The 17,798-nt window shown below is 40.8% G+C and overlaps 1 long non-coding RNA gene across 1 annotated transcript; it reads left to right on the top strand.

Annotated features, from left to right (window-relative positions):
- The first annotated feature begins 737 nt into the window (after positions 1 to 737).
- Positions 738 to 12,664, top strand: LOC147350650 (uncharacterized). Its single transcript, XR_015149034.1, has 2 exons — positions 738 to 921; positions 11,984 to 12,664. It is a non-coding gene; the product is annotated as an uncharacterized LOC147350650 (long non-coding RNA).
- Positions 12,665 to 17,798: the final 5,134 nt, after the last annotated feature.

Here is a 17,798-nt window from a genome sequence, read left to right as displayed (position 1 = left end):
AGGGACAGGAAGAGAAAGGAAGGTAGGTAAAATGATAGAGGCAATGGTAACAGCTTTGGCTTGGAATGAGTGAATCCAGACTCAGCCCTTAAAACCCTGCCTGGCTTTGGCTAAGTCTTTTTAACCTTTCTGGACCGTTCTTTTCCACGTCTGAATAATGAGAGGTTAGGTTTAGATGATTTCTAAGGAATCTTTAAGTTCTAGAATAGCTTATGGAGAAAAAAATAAAATCACTTATGAAGAAAAAGAGAGAAGAAACATTTCCCAAAGAACAGAAGATGAGGAATGCCACCAATAACCTCAAGCCCCACCTGCTGACTAAAGTGGGTGTCGGTAAAGAGGGTATCTGCTCTGCCGCTTCAGCCTGGAGCTCTGCAATATGAAAGCTGACTACTTCTATCTGCACCCAGTACCACTCTCAGCACCCACCTCTTAATCAATTCCAATCCCCGGGTTCCCAGGGGGCACGCTGGTTCTCAAACAGGTTTTGGTGGTCTCTCAATAATAGCGTTCCAGGCTTGAGTGATGAGAGTCGCTGCATTGTCTCAGCAGGGAAGGGAGGGAGAGTTTTGCAAAGGGGACTGAGGGCATTTAAGAAAAGCTTCCAGAGCGCAGAACGACTCCGTTGGAGCAGGACAGGGCCAGGCATCAGCCTCGGCGCGAGGTAAAGTGCAACGAAACCTGCAGACGGGTATCCAGAAGCTGGGCTCAAAATAGGAGCGCTCGGGCGAGCATGCGCAGTGCGCCTGCGCCGTACATGCGTGCGCATGTGTCGCGGCCATCGCGAAAGCTCTCGGTCGCTCGGAGGCGCACGCTGGTGGTCCACGCTGGTGGTCCTCGCTGGCTCCGTTTACCTGAGGGACCTTTGGCTGCCCCCGGCCGGTACCGCAGCCCCCCGGGAGCCCAGCCCCGAGGTGTGAGGTGAGCCCCGGGTCGTGCAGGCCCCTTCCCGTCCTGCTCAGCGGGAAAAGGACTTGAGAGTGGGGACTTAGGAGGTGCCGCCTCGGCTGCCCGCTCCTCGGTGTAAGCCTGTGCCAAAGAGCCACGAGCAGCTGCGGCACCTCCTCCTCAAGGATCGTTATTCTCGTCTCTGACAAAACAAAAGCCTTGGGCGCTGTGCTGTGGAGGGGTGTCTCCGGGCTTTCTCGGGGTGGGTGGCGGGCCGGCAGGGGAGCCCGGGTTTGGGGCTGGGCGGACTGTGTGCGCGGACTGGATTAACCCTCTCGGTCCCGAATCTGCGCCCAGCAACCTGGTCGAGTGGGGCCCACGCTCCCTGCACGCCACCCTTAGCCCAGCCCTGGGGCTTGGTTGGCGCCGCAGGGGCATGTGGCACTCCCGGGCCACTGGGGGCTGTGGGTGGAGCATGCAGCTGCTGGCGGGGAGGAAGATGCACGGAGGGCTGGGTGCGGGGGTGCAGGCAGCATCGCAGCATCTGGACTGCTTCCTGTTTCTAGTCCTGAAAGTTGTCCCCTCTCCTCCCTCCCGTCAGTTTTGCAAAGTCTGCATATTCCTCCTCGAGGCTTTCCCCTCTGCCCCCTTGGACGCTCCGTGTGTTTGCCCTGGGGTACCTCGGGGAGGTTCATCCATAGCCTCTGAAATAAGGTTCTGTTAAACATTTCAAGACATTTTAACATCTTCCTAGAGGCCTTTTTCAGAATTAGTTGCCTTCCTCAATAAGAGAATAAGGGGTGGTTTTTTTCTTTCTTTCTTTCTTCTTTTTTCTTAACAAAAACATATGCCACTAATTTAGGCAGAGGAGTCAACTCGAAGTTGCAAAATATCTAGGAAGGACAAAAGGTCTGGTTTTGGGCCCAGAATAAATGAAATTTTGAATTTTTGTTCCCTTCTGAATGTAGGCAGACAGAGCAGACCAGCAGCTATAGAAATAAATGACTGCTCTATAAGATTGGTCAAACCATATCTTATTTTATAGTAGTTTGGAGAGACCTGTAATGTTTATATACGGGAATTGGGTTACTTGGCAAAGCCAATACCGCAGGAGCAAGGAAACAAACACTTGACAAGGGGGATGTTAACCTCCCTCTTGAGCCTTCTGAAGCCTTTAGTGGCATGCTAACAGTCAAAGGGACGGATAAATCCGTAGTTCTGTTATTAAGAACCATTTACTCCTCAAGATAATGATTTCCCGCTGTCCTTTTTTTTTTTTTTTTTACCCATCCGTACTTTTAAGCAAATCAATACCATCTTTTTCCTCCATAAGAAGAAGGAAAAAAAAAAGTGTTTGTTTGAAGTACCAAACCACAACATAGAGGTAATAAGATAGGAAAGTGATGTAAAAGTTTAAGTGGGCAGGCTTGCAAGGATGTAGCTGAAAATAAAAGATAATTGAGATGCAGTTCTTCTTACAGTGTTGCCTTTTATTTAGTGAAATAAGAGGTTCCTCCTCTTCTCCCCTCCCCACAAATGCTTTGAAACTGTCAGGAAAATAAGGTAATTAGTTTTCAGGAAGCATTTAACAGGAGGCTTCCTGTGTGCTGTTTTGGATCTGTCAGAAATTCTCTGTTCCTTATTAATTCCTAAATACTCAAGCGTCTCCCGGGGGCTGAGGAATCCAGGCATTTCCTTCATTAGATTTTCTATACGGAGATAAGTACCCTCTCCTTCTTGTGAACCATACAGTAAAAGTGATTGTTTACAACTCTCTCTCTCTTTAATATGGATCGCCTATGTTTTATAAGTCTGGAATTTTAATCTTTATCTTTGCTGAGAATAACTGCCTTGTAAGACAGTCTATATGCCCACACCATGTTAATTAAAACACCTTTGCTCCATCAGAGCTCTGATCCCCATGTCTTTCTTTTTCTCTATCAGGCTATTTCTTTGGAGCACAGAAGCCCTCTGAATTCACTTTTCTGCCCAGGCTTCTAAGACCCTCTTGAGAAGGCGCTGTGTGCCTTCACCGCATCGAGAGGGAGCCTGAGGCCTCCATGAACTGAGCGAGCCCCGTGCCAGGGGCTTTCTTGGCTTTCTGCGTAAACCAAGGAATATCAGCCTCTTTCTCTCCTTTACTTTCTTATCGTCGACTCTGGACCACCAGGGTCTGGTCCGTTAAAGGACCTCAACAATTAGTAAAGCCTATCGTCTTACCTTCTCTTTCCTCCTCCTCCATTTTTTCTTTTTTCTTTTTCTCTTCCACTAATATTCCCTGCCTCTACATCTCTCCTAAATCTACCAGTGCCCTACTAATAGAGGAAGAAAGGACTTTAGGTTCTTTGATCCCTTTTTTCATCTTAGGTACTGTATTCCTCTGACCTTTATTTTGTGCTTTGAACATTCAGGTGGATTTTTCTAGAGAGATCCCAGCCACGATTGAGATATTTGAAGTAGGGAGACTTGTTGCTGCTGCCACCAAGTCGCTTCAGTTGTGTCCGACTCTATGCGACCCCATAGACAGCAGCCCACAAGGCTACCGCATTCCTGGGATTCTCCAGGAAAGAACACTGGAGTGGGTTGCCATTTCCTTCTCCAATGCGTAAAAGTGAAAAGTGAAAGTGAAGTCGTTCAGTCGTGCCCGACTCTTGGCGATCCCATGGACTGCAGTGCACCAGGCTCCTCAGTCCATGGGATTCTCCAGGCAAGAGTACTGGAGTGGGGTGCCATTGCCTTCTCCGGGGAAGCTAAATAGTAAAGTGCACGTTCTTTGTTTGTATAGTACAGTGTTGTGAGCGTGTCATCACTGGGCAAAGAGAGGGGGTTTTAAACTCACTGTAAGTCCTCTGTTGCCCACTTGACAGGCAAAACATCTCTCTCCCCGACTTAAATTTCATAAGTGTTAGTAAAACTGTGAGATTTCATACTGAAAACTTATTCTGAGCATGTTAGTTTGTTGATGTTAGACTGCTGTTGACTTTTATTTTCTTCAGGAGACATGTGCTAGGAAACAGTTCTTACTGCATCTTTACCTTCTTTCACAGGGAAGAGCAGTGTTGGCCTCAAGCATTTTTTAACCTCTAAATCTCTAGAATTAGAGACATTTAAAGCTGCAGCTGCCCACAAAAAGAGCAGTAGTGCAAATGAAAAGCAAAACTTTGAAATATGTATGAGAGGAATTGTTCAGTATAGATTTGGGAGAAGAAGGGTTGCAGCGTCTTAAGGAAAGAAGTGAAGGTTTTTAATAGTGGCATTTCCAGAAGGTTAGGAATGAATGTTTGAAGAGTACCAGCTCCTCTTTGAGTAGAAATTAGTTTTAACTGACTGTTGCATCAGAAATGATGAATCTGTCTTTGAGTTACAATTTGTTACACTGAGAACTAGCAACAGTTTTGGGGGATCCAAGGAATTTGCTGTGAATGAAGTTTAAGAAAAAACAACTAGGCTGCTGCTGCTCCTGCGAAGTCACTTCAGTCATGTCTGACTCTGTGCAACCCCATGGACTACAGCCTACTAGGTTCCTCCATCCACGGGATCTTCCAGGCAAGGGTACTGGAGTGGGGTGCCATTGCCTTCTCCAAACAACTAGGCTAGTAGGCCTAAAAAAAAAAAATCCTGGTCCTCAAAGTTTATCTCATTAAACTAATTTTATAGTTAAAACATGCAACCATGCTAAAGGGGAAAAAAAATCAGGAGCTTGATATTAGAGCATTTCCTGAACACATTTTAATGGAACAGGGAAACGAGGCTGGAATTTCAACCTGTTTTTTTTTTTTTTTAAAGTCCAGACTCTGGCCATCTTTTAGGACTTCCCTGGTGGCTCAGATGGTTAAGTGTCTGCCTACAATGTGGGAGACCTGGGTTCAATCCCTGGGTTGGGAAGATCCCCTGGAGAAAGAAATGGCAACCCACTCCAGTACTATTGCCTGGAAAATCCCATGGACAGAGAGGCCTGGTAGGCTACAGTCCATGGGGTCACAAAGAGTCGGAAACGACTGAGAGACTCCACTTCACTTCTGGCCATCTTTTAACTTTCTGGTTTTAGTTTTAAAAGATCTTCTGCTTCTGCTGTCTCTAGAATTAAAAGTATATATAAGTTGTAAGATGGACTGGATTTTGATGCCTACTATTCATTTTAGTTTTGAACTTTATTTGTTTTTCCTGTATTTTTTTAAGCCCCATCACTCAGCACACTGGAAGATTAGATTGTCTTTTGTAATCAGTAGATGACTAGACGGACTTTAAAAATGAGATAATGTAGCAAAGTGATACCTAGAGATTTGTAAGAATCTAGGCCCTATGAATTAAATATGCTGCTGCTAAATCGCTTCAGTCATTTCCAACTCTGTGCGACCCCATAGAAGGCAGCCTACCAGGCTCCTCCGCCCATGGGATTTTCCAGGCAAGAGTACTGGAGTGGGTTGCCATTGCCTTCTCCGATGAATTAAATATGGAGCAGAGATCAGCCCTGGGATTTCTTTGGAAGGAATGATGCTAAAGCTGAAATTCCAGTACTTTGGCCACCTCACGTGAAGAATTAAATCATTGGAAAAGACTCTGATGCTGTGAGAGATTGGGGGCAGGAGGAGAAGGGGATGACAGAGGATGAGATGGCTGGATGGCATCACTGACTTGATGGACATGAGTCTGGGTGAACTCTGGGAGTTGGTGATGGACAGGGAGGCCTGGTGTGCTGCGATTCATGGGGTCGCAAAGAGTCGGACACGACTTAGCGACTGAACTGAACTGATGCTTTAGCAACCAGAAAACAGTATCCTGAGAATGAATTTATTTTTTAAACACGATATGGAAAACAAAAGGCCAAAACCCACATGAGTTTTAGGAAAAGGAATCTAGCACTTTGAGCAGTGATATGCTCTCAGTGTGTACTTTGCTCTCTTACAAGATGATGATTTCCTTGAGAGAAGAAGCTTCAGAGGTAGTGAGTGCTAATCCTTATAATGCAGTCTTGGAAAACTCTGAAAGAAGACAAAAGAATATCCTCCGGTTCCCATTGTAGCCAGTGTGTTTGAGGCAACCTTTAATTTGTGAATTGGAAACGCAAAATGCTATGTATATGTATAGTGTGTCCAGATAAGTAAATCTAAGCTGAGAAAGATGAAAGGAATCACTTTCTGTACAGAAAGTGTGAATTGGAATAGAATTGCTAGTATCTTTTGTTGCAGGGCCTTGCTGACAAGCCCCCAGGGCCCACTTTTGTCATTGTCTCTTCTGGGATTCTGCCGGCTTTCTTTCCTCTTCACAGTTGCCATCTCTTGCTTTTCCCACCTGAGTTCTTTGGGTCTGGCTTTGTAGCCAGCCTCTGAAGACAGTCTTCCAAGATTGCATGCCCTTTATTGCTGCTCTTCAGGACAAATACTCAACTTATTTTTGGGGCTTTTACTTTTTAACATCAAAAGGGAACTGGTAAATTGGGGAATATCAGATTCCTGATGTTACACATTGATAAAAATTAAACAGAACTGGACATGGAACAACAGACTGGTTCCAAATAGGAAAAGGAGTACGTCAAAGCTGTATATTGTCACCCTGCTTATTTAATTTATATGCAGAGTACATCATGAGAAACGCTGGGCTGGAGGAAGCACAAGCTGAAATTAAGATTGCCAGGAGAAATATCAATAACCTCAGATATGCAGATGACACCACCTTTATGGCAGAAAGTGAAGAATTAAAGAGCCTCTTGATGAACGTGCAAGAGGAGAGTGAAAAAGTTGGCTTAAAGCTCAACATGCAGAAAACGAAGATCATGGCATCTGGTCCCATCACTTCATGGGAAATAGATGGGGAAACAGTATCAGACTTTATTTTGGGGGGCTCCAGAATCATTGCAGATGGTGATTTTAGCCATGAAATGAAAAGACGCTTACTCCTTGGAAGAGAATTTATGACCAACCTAGATACTATATTAAAAACCAGAGATATTACTTTGCCAACGAAGGTCCGTCTATTCAAGGCTATGGTTTTTCCTGTGGTCATGTATGGATGTGAGAGTTGGGCTGTGAAGAAAGCTGAGCACTGAAGAATTGATGCTTTTGAACTGTGGTGTTGGAGAAGAGTCTTCAGAGTCCATTGGACTGCAAGGAGATCCAACCAGTCCATCCTAAAGGAGGTCAGTCCTGGGTGTTCATTGGAAAGACTGATGTTGAAGCTGAAACTCCAATACTTTGGCTACCTCATGCGAAGAATTGACTCTGGAAAAGACCCTGATTCTGGGAGGGATTGGGGTCAGGAGGAGAAGGGGATGACAGAGGATGAGGTGGCTGGATGGCATCACCAACTCAATGGATATGAGTTTGGGTAAACTCTTGGAGTTGGTGATGGACAGGGAGTCCTGGCTTGCTGTGATTTACGGGGTCGCAAAGAGTCGGACATGACTGAGCGACTGAACTGAACTTTTTATCATCAAAAGAGAACTGGTAAATTGGGGAATATCAGATTTCTGATGTTACACATTGATAAAAATTAAAATGTAGGGTTAAATGTATCTAGTCCTTTTTGTTTTCTGATGAAATAGTCATCAGGTCACTTAATTGGAAATTAGTTTTCCACATATATTGCTCTGTAAAGAAGTGAATGTCTTCGCTCAGGGTTAGGGCATGAAAAACTGTTGCCAGACCCCTCACTTTTTACTGGTCCTTGATGCCTGAGACTGTTCCCTCCAGTTAATCCACCAATTCGCTTTATTCAACTGAGATTCTGCAGATTGCTGTGGTAAAAGATATAATATCAAAAAGAATGGAAAAAATCTTTTAACCTTTATGTGATCAGTTGCTGTATTTGGTCAGTATTTCCTGGTTTCCTCAATCTTCTGTGTCCTCTCTGAAACTTACAGCTTCTTCGAGGATGGTTCTCTTAGGAAAAAGGACTGTTGCTATGCATACTCACATGATCCTGATTAGAAGCATTCATTTCATTATGTTATTGAAAAGCAACTTAGAATATATATCAAAAGTTTTTTTTTAATGTGCATAATATTTGGTTCAGCTGAGAGGTGATCTGATTTTTTTCAGTATTCAAAACCAATTTTTGACCCATTCTAAATGTATCATCATTTTTTTTTTTTGCTTTTCTTGCTACCTGTAGTAGGGTATTTTTGTGTCCCTTGGCTTGTTATTTAATCAACAGCCAGTAAATCATTGATTCAAGTAGTAGTATTGTCAGCACACATTCATAGATTTAGCACTTAATGTTCCCATACATAAATAACATGCGACAGACTTTAAAATAACATTGCAGCATTTATAATACTTTACTACTTTTTTGTTTTGTTTTTGTTTTTTGACCACACTTTGCAGCTTGTGGGACCTTAATTCCCTGACCAGTGATGAAATTCGAGCTCCCTGACATAGAAGTGTGGAGTCCTAATCACTGGATTGCCAGGGAAGTCCCTATAATATTGTATTTTTAAACAGTTCAGGTAATTTTATTCTGTTCCGTGTATGTATATTTTTGACAGAAGTGGGAGACTATATGCTGTTTTGTAAACCATTTAAAATTTTATTTTTCAGTTTTTGTATTGTTACTGTCTTTTGAAGTCAGTATATACAGATCCTGCTCATCATTTTTAGTTAGTGTGTTATATGTGGTTGTACCTTAGTTTAACCAATTCCTTATTGGCAGACTTTCAGATTGTCTCTGGGTTTTTGTACTAACATTTCAGTTATACATCATGTGTACTTGTGTTTACTTTCTTAGCATAAATTGTAGAATAGGTCTGCTGAATCAAATTATATACATTTTAAGGGCTTTTGATGTCCATAGCTATTTTTTTTTTGAAATACCAACTAGTTTGCTTTTCCTCCAGTAGTATTTGAAAATGGAGAATTTCCTGGCGGTCTAGTGGTTAGACACTCCACTACTCTGGCCCGGGTTCAGTCCTTGTTTGGGGAACTAAGATTCTGCAAGCCGTGTGGGACAGCCAAAAAAAAAAAACCAAAAGAAAGTACTTCCAAGTGTTGGAATGTTGAATATATTCCTTTTTCTGCACCCTCTCCTATACTGTGTTCTGTTATTCTTACTTTGCTCATCTGATTGGCAAAAATGTTAAATATCATGTTTGTATGTTTTTATTAGTAAAGTTGAGTATCTTTTCATATGTTTGTTGGCCATTTGTAAATTTATGTCCTTTTTCGATTTTTCTATTAAGGTAGTATTCTTTATCTGCTTTTTAAAAAATTCATTGTATATACTACTTTTGCTAAGCACATAATTATGTGCAAATATCCTGTACTGTTTTAAGTTATTCTATTTTAGGATAGCATTTCTCAAAATATGACTTATAGATCACTTGTAACAGTACAGAGATAATTGTTAGAATGCATGTATATCATTCATTTTCCAGAGGTTCGGATTTCTTAGACCCGTGGGGTTTCTATGAATCTACTGCACATTAAAATTAGGGAACCTCTAATTTGGAAGAAATATGAATTCCTTAATATTTTTAGTGTTCCTATTTTTCTTCTTGTCTCATGGCATTCTACTGTTTTTTCTTATTTATCTTAATAATCATAAACTACAGTCTTAATGTATTAAGGTTTTATCCTATCCCAGCCTAACAATAATTTTACAAAAATGTTTGGATATATGGAAATTTGAATGTTAAAGTACATAAAGGAAAGCACTTTTGTAAGTCTGTGAGAAGTATTGTTTGTAAATGAGGCAAAAGGAATAACTGAGGGAAAACCAAGTAAAATAGAGTAGACAGAAGTATAAGGGGGTTTCTCACCTAGTTTAAAAAACTCAATATTACTTTGTTTCTTCCTCAAGTTTTGTGTGGTCATCTTCTTTGAACCGTCAATTTAGAACCCATACAGCTTGAATAATAGTCTAAATGAAAAATTTGAAATTCTCATTGTTATACACATATTCAGTAGGGAGCAATGTTCCCTTTAATTTTTTTCTAAGTTGCAAGCAGATGAACATGCTGCATAAGGAGCAAACTACAAAAATGGAACTTCTATGGATGTTTGATACTGTAGCCAAATAAAGCGTTCAGGGCTTATTTGACACATTTAATGATATGCATAATTGTTACCGTGCTGCATGATAATTAAGCTTAAATATACATGACTGTGTTTAATATCTCTTTTCCATAGCCAGACATCACATTTCTGGGCCCAGCTTGAAGGAGGAAAAAATATGGCAGGCCAAGAAGCTTTAACAAATATTTCTGGTTTAGAGATTTCCGTATTAGAGAGATGAAACGTTTGGGGCAGAGGTTGCTTGTAACTTTGGTGTCTCTAATTCCTAAGGTTGTAGACTTTACTTTTCTCTTCTTCTACTCAAGACCATATGCTTGGGGGAGAAATTGGGAAGATTCAGCCATGGCTTGACTTTCTCCAAATAGTTTTTTCTGCCCAGTAATGAAAGCCTGGGATGCAGAGGGCCCTGTCATTGGTAGTGCGCAAAGGACAGTTTCTTTCTCTGCTTTAGCCAAGACGGTTCAAGTTCTCTGTCACAGGCCCTAATATCTATTTGAGTTGTCCTGTTAACCTGGGTCTCTGAGAATTTCTGAACCTGACTTTCTCATGTTTTCCCAGCTGAGGTTGTGTACTTCAAACAGAAATATTTGACATCTGTGAAGCAAAAATAAAGTAAAAGCAGACTTAACATCATTACAAAACCAAATGGAAGTATGATAGTTTTAGAATACGCTTTTTTCCTACCAATCCTGCCTTCCACTCTTACCTACCCTTCCAGCCCCAAAAGAGATGCATATTTTTGTCCCTAGAAAAAAAAGTGAATGTGAAAGTTGCATCCAACTCTCTGCGACCCCACGGACCGTAGCCTGCCAGGCTCCTCTGTCCATGGCATTCTCCAGGCAAGAATACTGGAGTGGGTTGCCATTTCCTCCTCCAGGGAATCTTCCCAACCCAGGGATCGAACCCAGGTCTCTAGCATTGCAGGCGGATTCTTTACCGTCTGAGCCCCCAGGGAAGCCCCCAGGAAAGGCAGTGTCAAATCCAACTCTGAAACTTGGTAGAAACTCTTCACTGGAAATCATTCATATTCCATGCTGTAACTTTCTAGAGTTGACTCTTCTCTGAAGCCTGACTCTGTATAATGAAGCATTTGTTGGTCAAACGTTTTCTGTACTGAATTTTTGCACTATCTAAAAGGATGAAGCATTGTTGGGAAAATGTCCTGATACTACTTTTAGAATCTTCTGTTTGCCAGTTCAGTATTGGTTGATAGAAGTAAGTCTTTGTATCTGCTGTCATTCAGTAATAAAACTACCTAAAGTTTGATGTTGCTTTACCTTTTATAGAGTGCATTATTTTATAATTCACTCATACATCTTTGATAGGGAGGTGCAATTTTTAGAAAGGAAAATTCTGAGCTCAGAGAAGGTAAGTGATTCACATAGTTGGAAAGAGGCTTCAATCCATATCTTTTGATTTCTTTTAGTTTACACCTTTCACAGGTACCATCTGCTGAATCATGTAATGATTAAAACATATATAATAACATTTAAATAACTTGTTATTAAGTGTGGCAGATATTTAAATAAAATTTAGGACAACAGCATGCAAGTTTTTCAAAATGGATCAATTATGTCTTGTGACAAATGAAAAACTACCACTGTAGATGGGAAATTAAACTATATGTTATATAAACAACTGAGGGAAGAAATAGTACTTTCCTTTAAATGCTGTTTATGGATTCTCTTGTATATCTATAGCAAGAATGAGAAGGTAGAGAAACTGTCGTATTTTTTCTGAAATATCCATGTATTTTCTCTGTAAGGCAGTCAAAGTTTGTGATTTTTGTTGTTGTTAGCCACACACCTGGCACTTGGAATTTTAGTTCTCCACCAGGGAGTGCACTGGAGCTCATCAGTGGATGTGTGCAGTTTTAATCACTGGACCACCAGAAAGTCCCAAAGGCAGTATGTTAAAATTTCTCTTTCTAGTACCTGATTGTTAGTTTGTAGAAGCACAACTGATTTTTGTATACTGATTTTGTATCCTGCAACTTTACTGAGCTAATCAAAGTTTTAATATCAAGCTTGCAATATTTTAAGAGGAAATTGCTAATTTCACCCAATTTTTTTTCAATTATTTTTCAGATACTTCAGTCAAAGGAAGAAATAGCTCTTCTCCTAAGATGGAACCTGTTGTTTGGGAATGTGGTTGATCAACTTGACACGTTGGCCACATGGTACCCGATGTAAGAAAATGAAAAGAAGAGGCAAGATGATGTCATTTTCCCATATTGTGAAACCAAAAACAAATGCCTTTTGTGAGACCAAGCTAACAAACCTCTGACGGTGCAGAGTAATTCTGTTTGAAGAACTTAACAGTAAGATAGAAGAAGTACTTTCAAGCTGAGACCTGTAGGTGTACAAAGATCTAAAATACATATTGAGTAGGCCTGATCATCTGAATCCCATTCAATCGAGAAAGCGTGGCTATGAGTTGGATCATCTTTTAACTGTGGCCCTTGACTATGTTTGTGGGCCAAACCGGTGGGCACAGTTTATTTTCTTTGAGCCTATTACCTTGAGGGTGTGCCAGGATTTGCCTTATAACACTGCCTTCATGCCCAATCTTCTGAATCACTATGACCAACAGATGGTAGTTTTAGCAATGGAGGTAAGACTTCATCTATTATTTGGCATATCGTAGAAAATTATTCTTGTATTGCCCTTTTAATCAGTCTAATGAATGTGTTTGATAAACACCAGGAACAACTAACATGTTATTTTTAACTGCATCTTGTACATTAAAAAGTTATGTATTTAGGCTCAGACTCTGATAAATTGAAGATTTCATGTTTGGGGGATGTTACTTATCTTAGTTTTCAGATATTATTCTTTTATGAAGAACTTTGAAACATTGGAACTGGGGAAGTAATAGCTTTTCAGAAGTTTAAATTGTCCAAGTTATGGTTACATCTTTTCTGTTATTTGATAATAAGACTTTAAAGAGCAGACTATAATAATAATATTCATAATTCACTTAGTAAATATTGAAGGTAACATGATTTTGAAAATGGGTGCTTTGGTTCAACCTTGAGGCTGGTGGGTTTACAGTATTTTACATTGTCTTAAATACTTAAGATGGTATCCTGGTCTTACTATCTTTACATCAATTTAAGAACAGTAACTCCCAAGCAGTGATAGAGGTTTTGTTGTGTGAATTATCTGTTCTTGACCTCTCAATACGTCATGAAAATCTGTTGCCTTAACTTGAATTTTTCTAATGATAATTCTTTAGGCACTTTTTATTTATTTATTTATTTTTATTATTATTATTTTTTACTTTACAATATTGTATTGGTTTTGCCATACATCAACATGCATCCATCACGGGTATACACGTGTTCCCCATCCTGAATCCCCCTCCCACCTCCCTCCCCATACCATCCCTCTGGGTCATCCCAGTGCACCAGCCCCAAGCTTCCTGTATCCCGCATCGAACCCGGACTGGCGATTCGTTTCTTATATGATATTATACATGTTTTAATGCCATTTTCCCAAATCATCCCCCCTCCCTCTCCCACAGAGTCCAAAAAACTGTTCTATACATCTGTGTCTCTTTTGCTGTCTCGCATACAGGGTTGTTGTTACCATCTTTAGGCACTTTTTAATTATTTTACTTTAGAAGCTATGGCAAATTAATGGATACAGTTAATAATAGGTTTAAATAATTTTGTATGTGTTTCGACAGTGGTTTTAGAATTGTGGACAAAGATATGTTTACCAGATAGGAATTAGGGGGCAGTAAACTGTGACAACAAGAGGTAAAAGCTTTGGAATTTTATAAACTGCAGCAGCAGCAGCTACCACTTTCTACCTGTATTACTTTGGTCAAGTTACTTGGATTTTCTTACCATTGTCACTTTGCTTGTAAAATAGAGTTAACACTTTGGAAGATACAAAATAAAGTGTTGATACAAAATGAAGCATTTATAAAGTATTTGGCACAGTACTTTTGGAGTAAGTTCTGTTAAAGTGATAGCTTTTACCGTTTTCTCATATTCTAAGATTAATGTAGCTACATAGTACATAGAATTTAAAGTTGTTGTTGTTGTTTTAATTTTAGTCTTTAAGTCTTTGTTACAGTGCTTTCAGCAAATCGAATACTACTTGTTTTAGAATCTTCATTTTATTGTAAAATTCAAAGATTTAATACTTCCAAGTAAACTAGCCTAAATCTGGGAAATTTTGTAGAAAGATGATTATTCATAGATTTTGAAACGTAGAGGGCAAATTGTATAGTCCAAATACTTGAAAATATTGTAGAGGTTGAATAAAATATTTCTGCTCTTCCACTGACTACACACAGTCTAACTGGTAAGGAGAGATTTGGTATAGACTGTTAGAGTGGGTATATGAAAATGGGTATTGGTTTAATATAGGAATTTGGTTCCTTGCATGGTAGTCCCTGTTGGGTGTTAAAACTACCCAGTTCTCTCACCAAAAAAATGAAGGAGGACTATCTTTGGTTCTGGTATCATTTTAAGTCAGTATAATTCCTTTGGAAAGCAAATAGAGTTGTCAGAAATAAGTCATAAAGATTTATATACTGATTTGGGTTTAACTTTTGCCTCTTTCACGTAGTAGCTTTCAGACTTTGAAATTAAGTCACCTAACATCTCTGTGATCTGGAGAAGGAAACCCACTCCAGTCCTCTTGCCTGGAAAAGCCCATGGACAGAGGAGCCTGGTAGGCTACAGTCCATGGGGTCGCAAAGAGTCAGACACGACTGAGTCGCTTCACTTCAACATCTTTGTGAAAATCATTTGTGAAAAGGCACTAATACTTTGAATGGCTATTAGGATTAAATGAGAGATTTAAGTAGCTAGCACAATGCATGATGCAGAATAGATGGTCCAGAAGTGTTACTTCTATTCCAAATTTCATTTCTAAGTGACCCTAGAGAGAAAGTACTAGAAAGACGATGTATTTGTTTCATATGAATTTGCATCTCTCATTGTGGGCTCCTGGGGCTTTCATAATGGTGGCATGGTGAGCTGTCTCTGTCCTCTCTTCAAACATGCCCATATAGGCTAGACATTTTGCTGGCAGTGAGACTGCATCTTTTTGAATTTCACTCCTTCTAGGGAGAGCACCTAGATGTGTAAGAGAAAGCTCTGGTGATATGAAGTGATGTCGGGGATAGTTGGCTTGGTTGTCATATCAGGCCAGTGATGCCACTGACAGAGTCTCCTGACAGTCTGAGAGTGTAAAGTTTCTGTAATAGCAAAGGATATGGAAATTCAGCAATCAACACAGCACACTTGCAAATAGAAGTAAGGATTCTTAGATCCTTACAAGGACTTGTCTGCTGATGACACCCTCCTGTCTCTGATCCAGGAACTTTGGATCAGCTTGCCAGCTTTTAGTGGGAGCAAATAATTGGAGCAGGTAACCCCAGCACATTCTTGAGTGTTCTTTGTGGGACTGGGTGAGTTGAAAGACATTTCCTAGGTAAAGCATCTTTCAGCAGACCCAGGCTTCAAGCCTGCCTTGGGTTCATTCCTGTACTGATGTTTGGTGAAATCAAAATGAGTGCTTCGAATGAAATAATATATGGTATTGAGCTAAGGATGCCAGGAGAGAAATTGCAGAATTTGGGTTATTTCAAATTGGCTTCTTATTGTTCACAATCAACAAGTTGGGTGTTCTTTCATTGGGTAGAGAGAATTCCTCCTCAATACTTCGATTGAAATTGGAACATGTTCAAATAAATGGGGTGAATGTCCATTTATTAAATTGGAGAAAAGATCCTTGTTAGTATGTTAGTATGTTTATTTCTCTTTACAAAACGTGCATTTATACACAAACACACACGTTAAATTTTTCTTAAGTTCTTAACTTGATGTCTGTCTTTTCCCTGAGTATTGTGGCTTTTGATAGAAACAAGATTGCTCATTCCTGAGTTTGGCACACTGTTTTGAACTGTCTCAGTGGCCAAGTACACGGTACAGTACAGTTGTCTCCAATGTACAATTGACATTGTACAGGAGACAGGAATCAAGACCATCCCCAAGAAAAAGAAATGCAAAAAAGCAAAATGACTGTCTGAGGAGGCCTTACAAATAGCTGTGAAAAGACGGGAAGGAAAAGCAAAGGAGTAAAGGAAAGATATCCCCATTTGAATGCAGAGTTCCAAACAATAGCAAAGAGAGATAAGAAAGCCTTCCTCAGCGATCAGTGCAAAGAGATAGAGGAAAACAATAGAATGGGAAAAACTAGAGATCTCTTCAAGAAAATTAGAGATACCAAGGGAACGTTTCATGCAAAGATGGGCTCAATAAAGGACAGAAATAGTAGGGACCTAACAGAAGCAGAGGATACTAAGAGGTGGCAAGAATACACAGAACTGTCCAAAAAAGATCTTCATGACCCAGGTACTCACAATCGTGTGATCACTCACCTAGAGCCAGGCATCCTGGAATGTCAAGTCAAGTGGGCCTTAGGAAGCATCACTACGAACAAAGCTAGTGGAGGGGATGGAATTCCAGTTGAGCTATTTCAAATCCTAAAAGATGACGCTGTGAAAGTGCGGCACTCGATATGCCAGCAAATATGGAACACTCAGCAGTGGCCACAGGACCAGAAAAGGTCAGTTTTCATTCCAATCCCAAAGAAAGACAAAGGCAAAGGATGCTCAAACTACCGCACAATTCCACTCATCTCACGCTCCAGTTCAGTTCAGTTCAGTCGCTCAGTCGCATCCGACTCTTTGCAACCCCATGAATCGCAGCACGCCAGGCCTCCCTGTCCATCACCAACTCCCGGAGTTCACTCAGACTCATGTTCATCGAGTCGGTGATGCCATCCAGCCATCTCATCCTCTGTCGTCCCCTTCCCCTCCAGCCCCCAATCCCTCCCAGCATCAGAGTCTTTTCCAATGAGTCAACTCTTCGCATGAGGTGGCCAAAATATTGGAGTTTCAGCTTCAGCATCAGTCCCTCCATTGAACACCCGGGACTGATCTCCTTTAGGATGGGCTGGTTGCATCTCCTTGCAGTCCAAGGGACTCTCAAGAGTCTTCTCCAACACCACAGTTCAAAAGCATCAATTCTTCAGCACTCAGCTTTCTTCACAGTCCAACTCTCACATCCATACATGACCACTGGGAAAACCATAGCCTTGACTAGACGGACCTTTGTTGGCAAAGTAGTATCTCTGCTTTTCAATATGCTATCTAGGTTAGTCATAACTTTCCTTCCAAGGAGTAAGCGTTTTTTAATTTTCATGGCTGCAACCACCATCTGCAGTGATTTTGGAGCCCAGAAAAATAAAGTCTGACACTGTTTCCACCATGTCCCCATCTCTCTGCCATGAAGTGATGGGACCGGATGCCATGATCTTCGTTTTCTGAATGTTGAGCTTTAAGCCAACTTTTTCACTCTCCTCTTTTACTTTCATCAAGAGGCTTTTTAGTTCTTCTTCACTTTCCTGCCATAAGGGTGGTGTCATCTGCGTATCTGAGGTTATTGATATTTCTCCCGGCAGTCTTGATTGCAGCTTGTACTTCTTCCAGCCCAACGATTCTCATGATCTACTCTGCATAGAAGTTAAATAAGCAGGGTGACAACATACAGCCTTGACGTACTCCTTTTCCTATTTGGAACCAGTCTGTTGTTCCATGTCCAGTTCTAACTGTTGCTTCCTGACCTGCATACAGACTTCTCAAGAGGCAGGTCAGGTGGTCTGGTATTCCCATCTCTTTCAGAATTTTCCACAGTTTATTGTGGTCGACACAGTCAAAGGCTTTGGCATCATCAATAAAGCAGAAATAGATGTTTTTCTGGAACTCTCTTGCTTTTTCCATGATCCAGTGGATGTTGGCAATTAAGTAATGCTTAAAATTCTCCAAGCCAGGCTTCAGCAAAACGTGGAAAGAGAACTTCCAGATGTTCAAGCTGGT

Source organism: Bos grunniens, chromosome 20 (assembly GCF_055505025.1).
Source record: "Bos grunniens cultivar Pamir isolate PY7600 chromosome 20, Bosgru_T2T1.0, whole genome shotgun sequence".
NCBI lineage: Eukaryota > Metazoa > Chordata > Mammalia > Artiodactyla > Bovidae > Bos > Bos grunniens.
The sequence above is the reverse complement of the archived record's forward strand: the minus strand, read 5'-3'. Positions and strand labels throughout refer to the sequence as shown.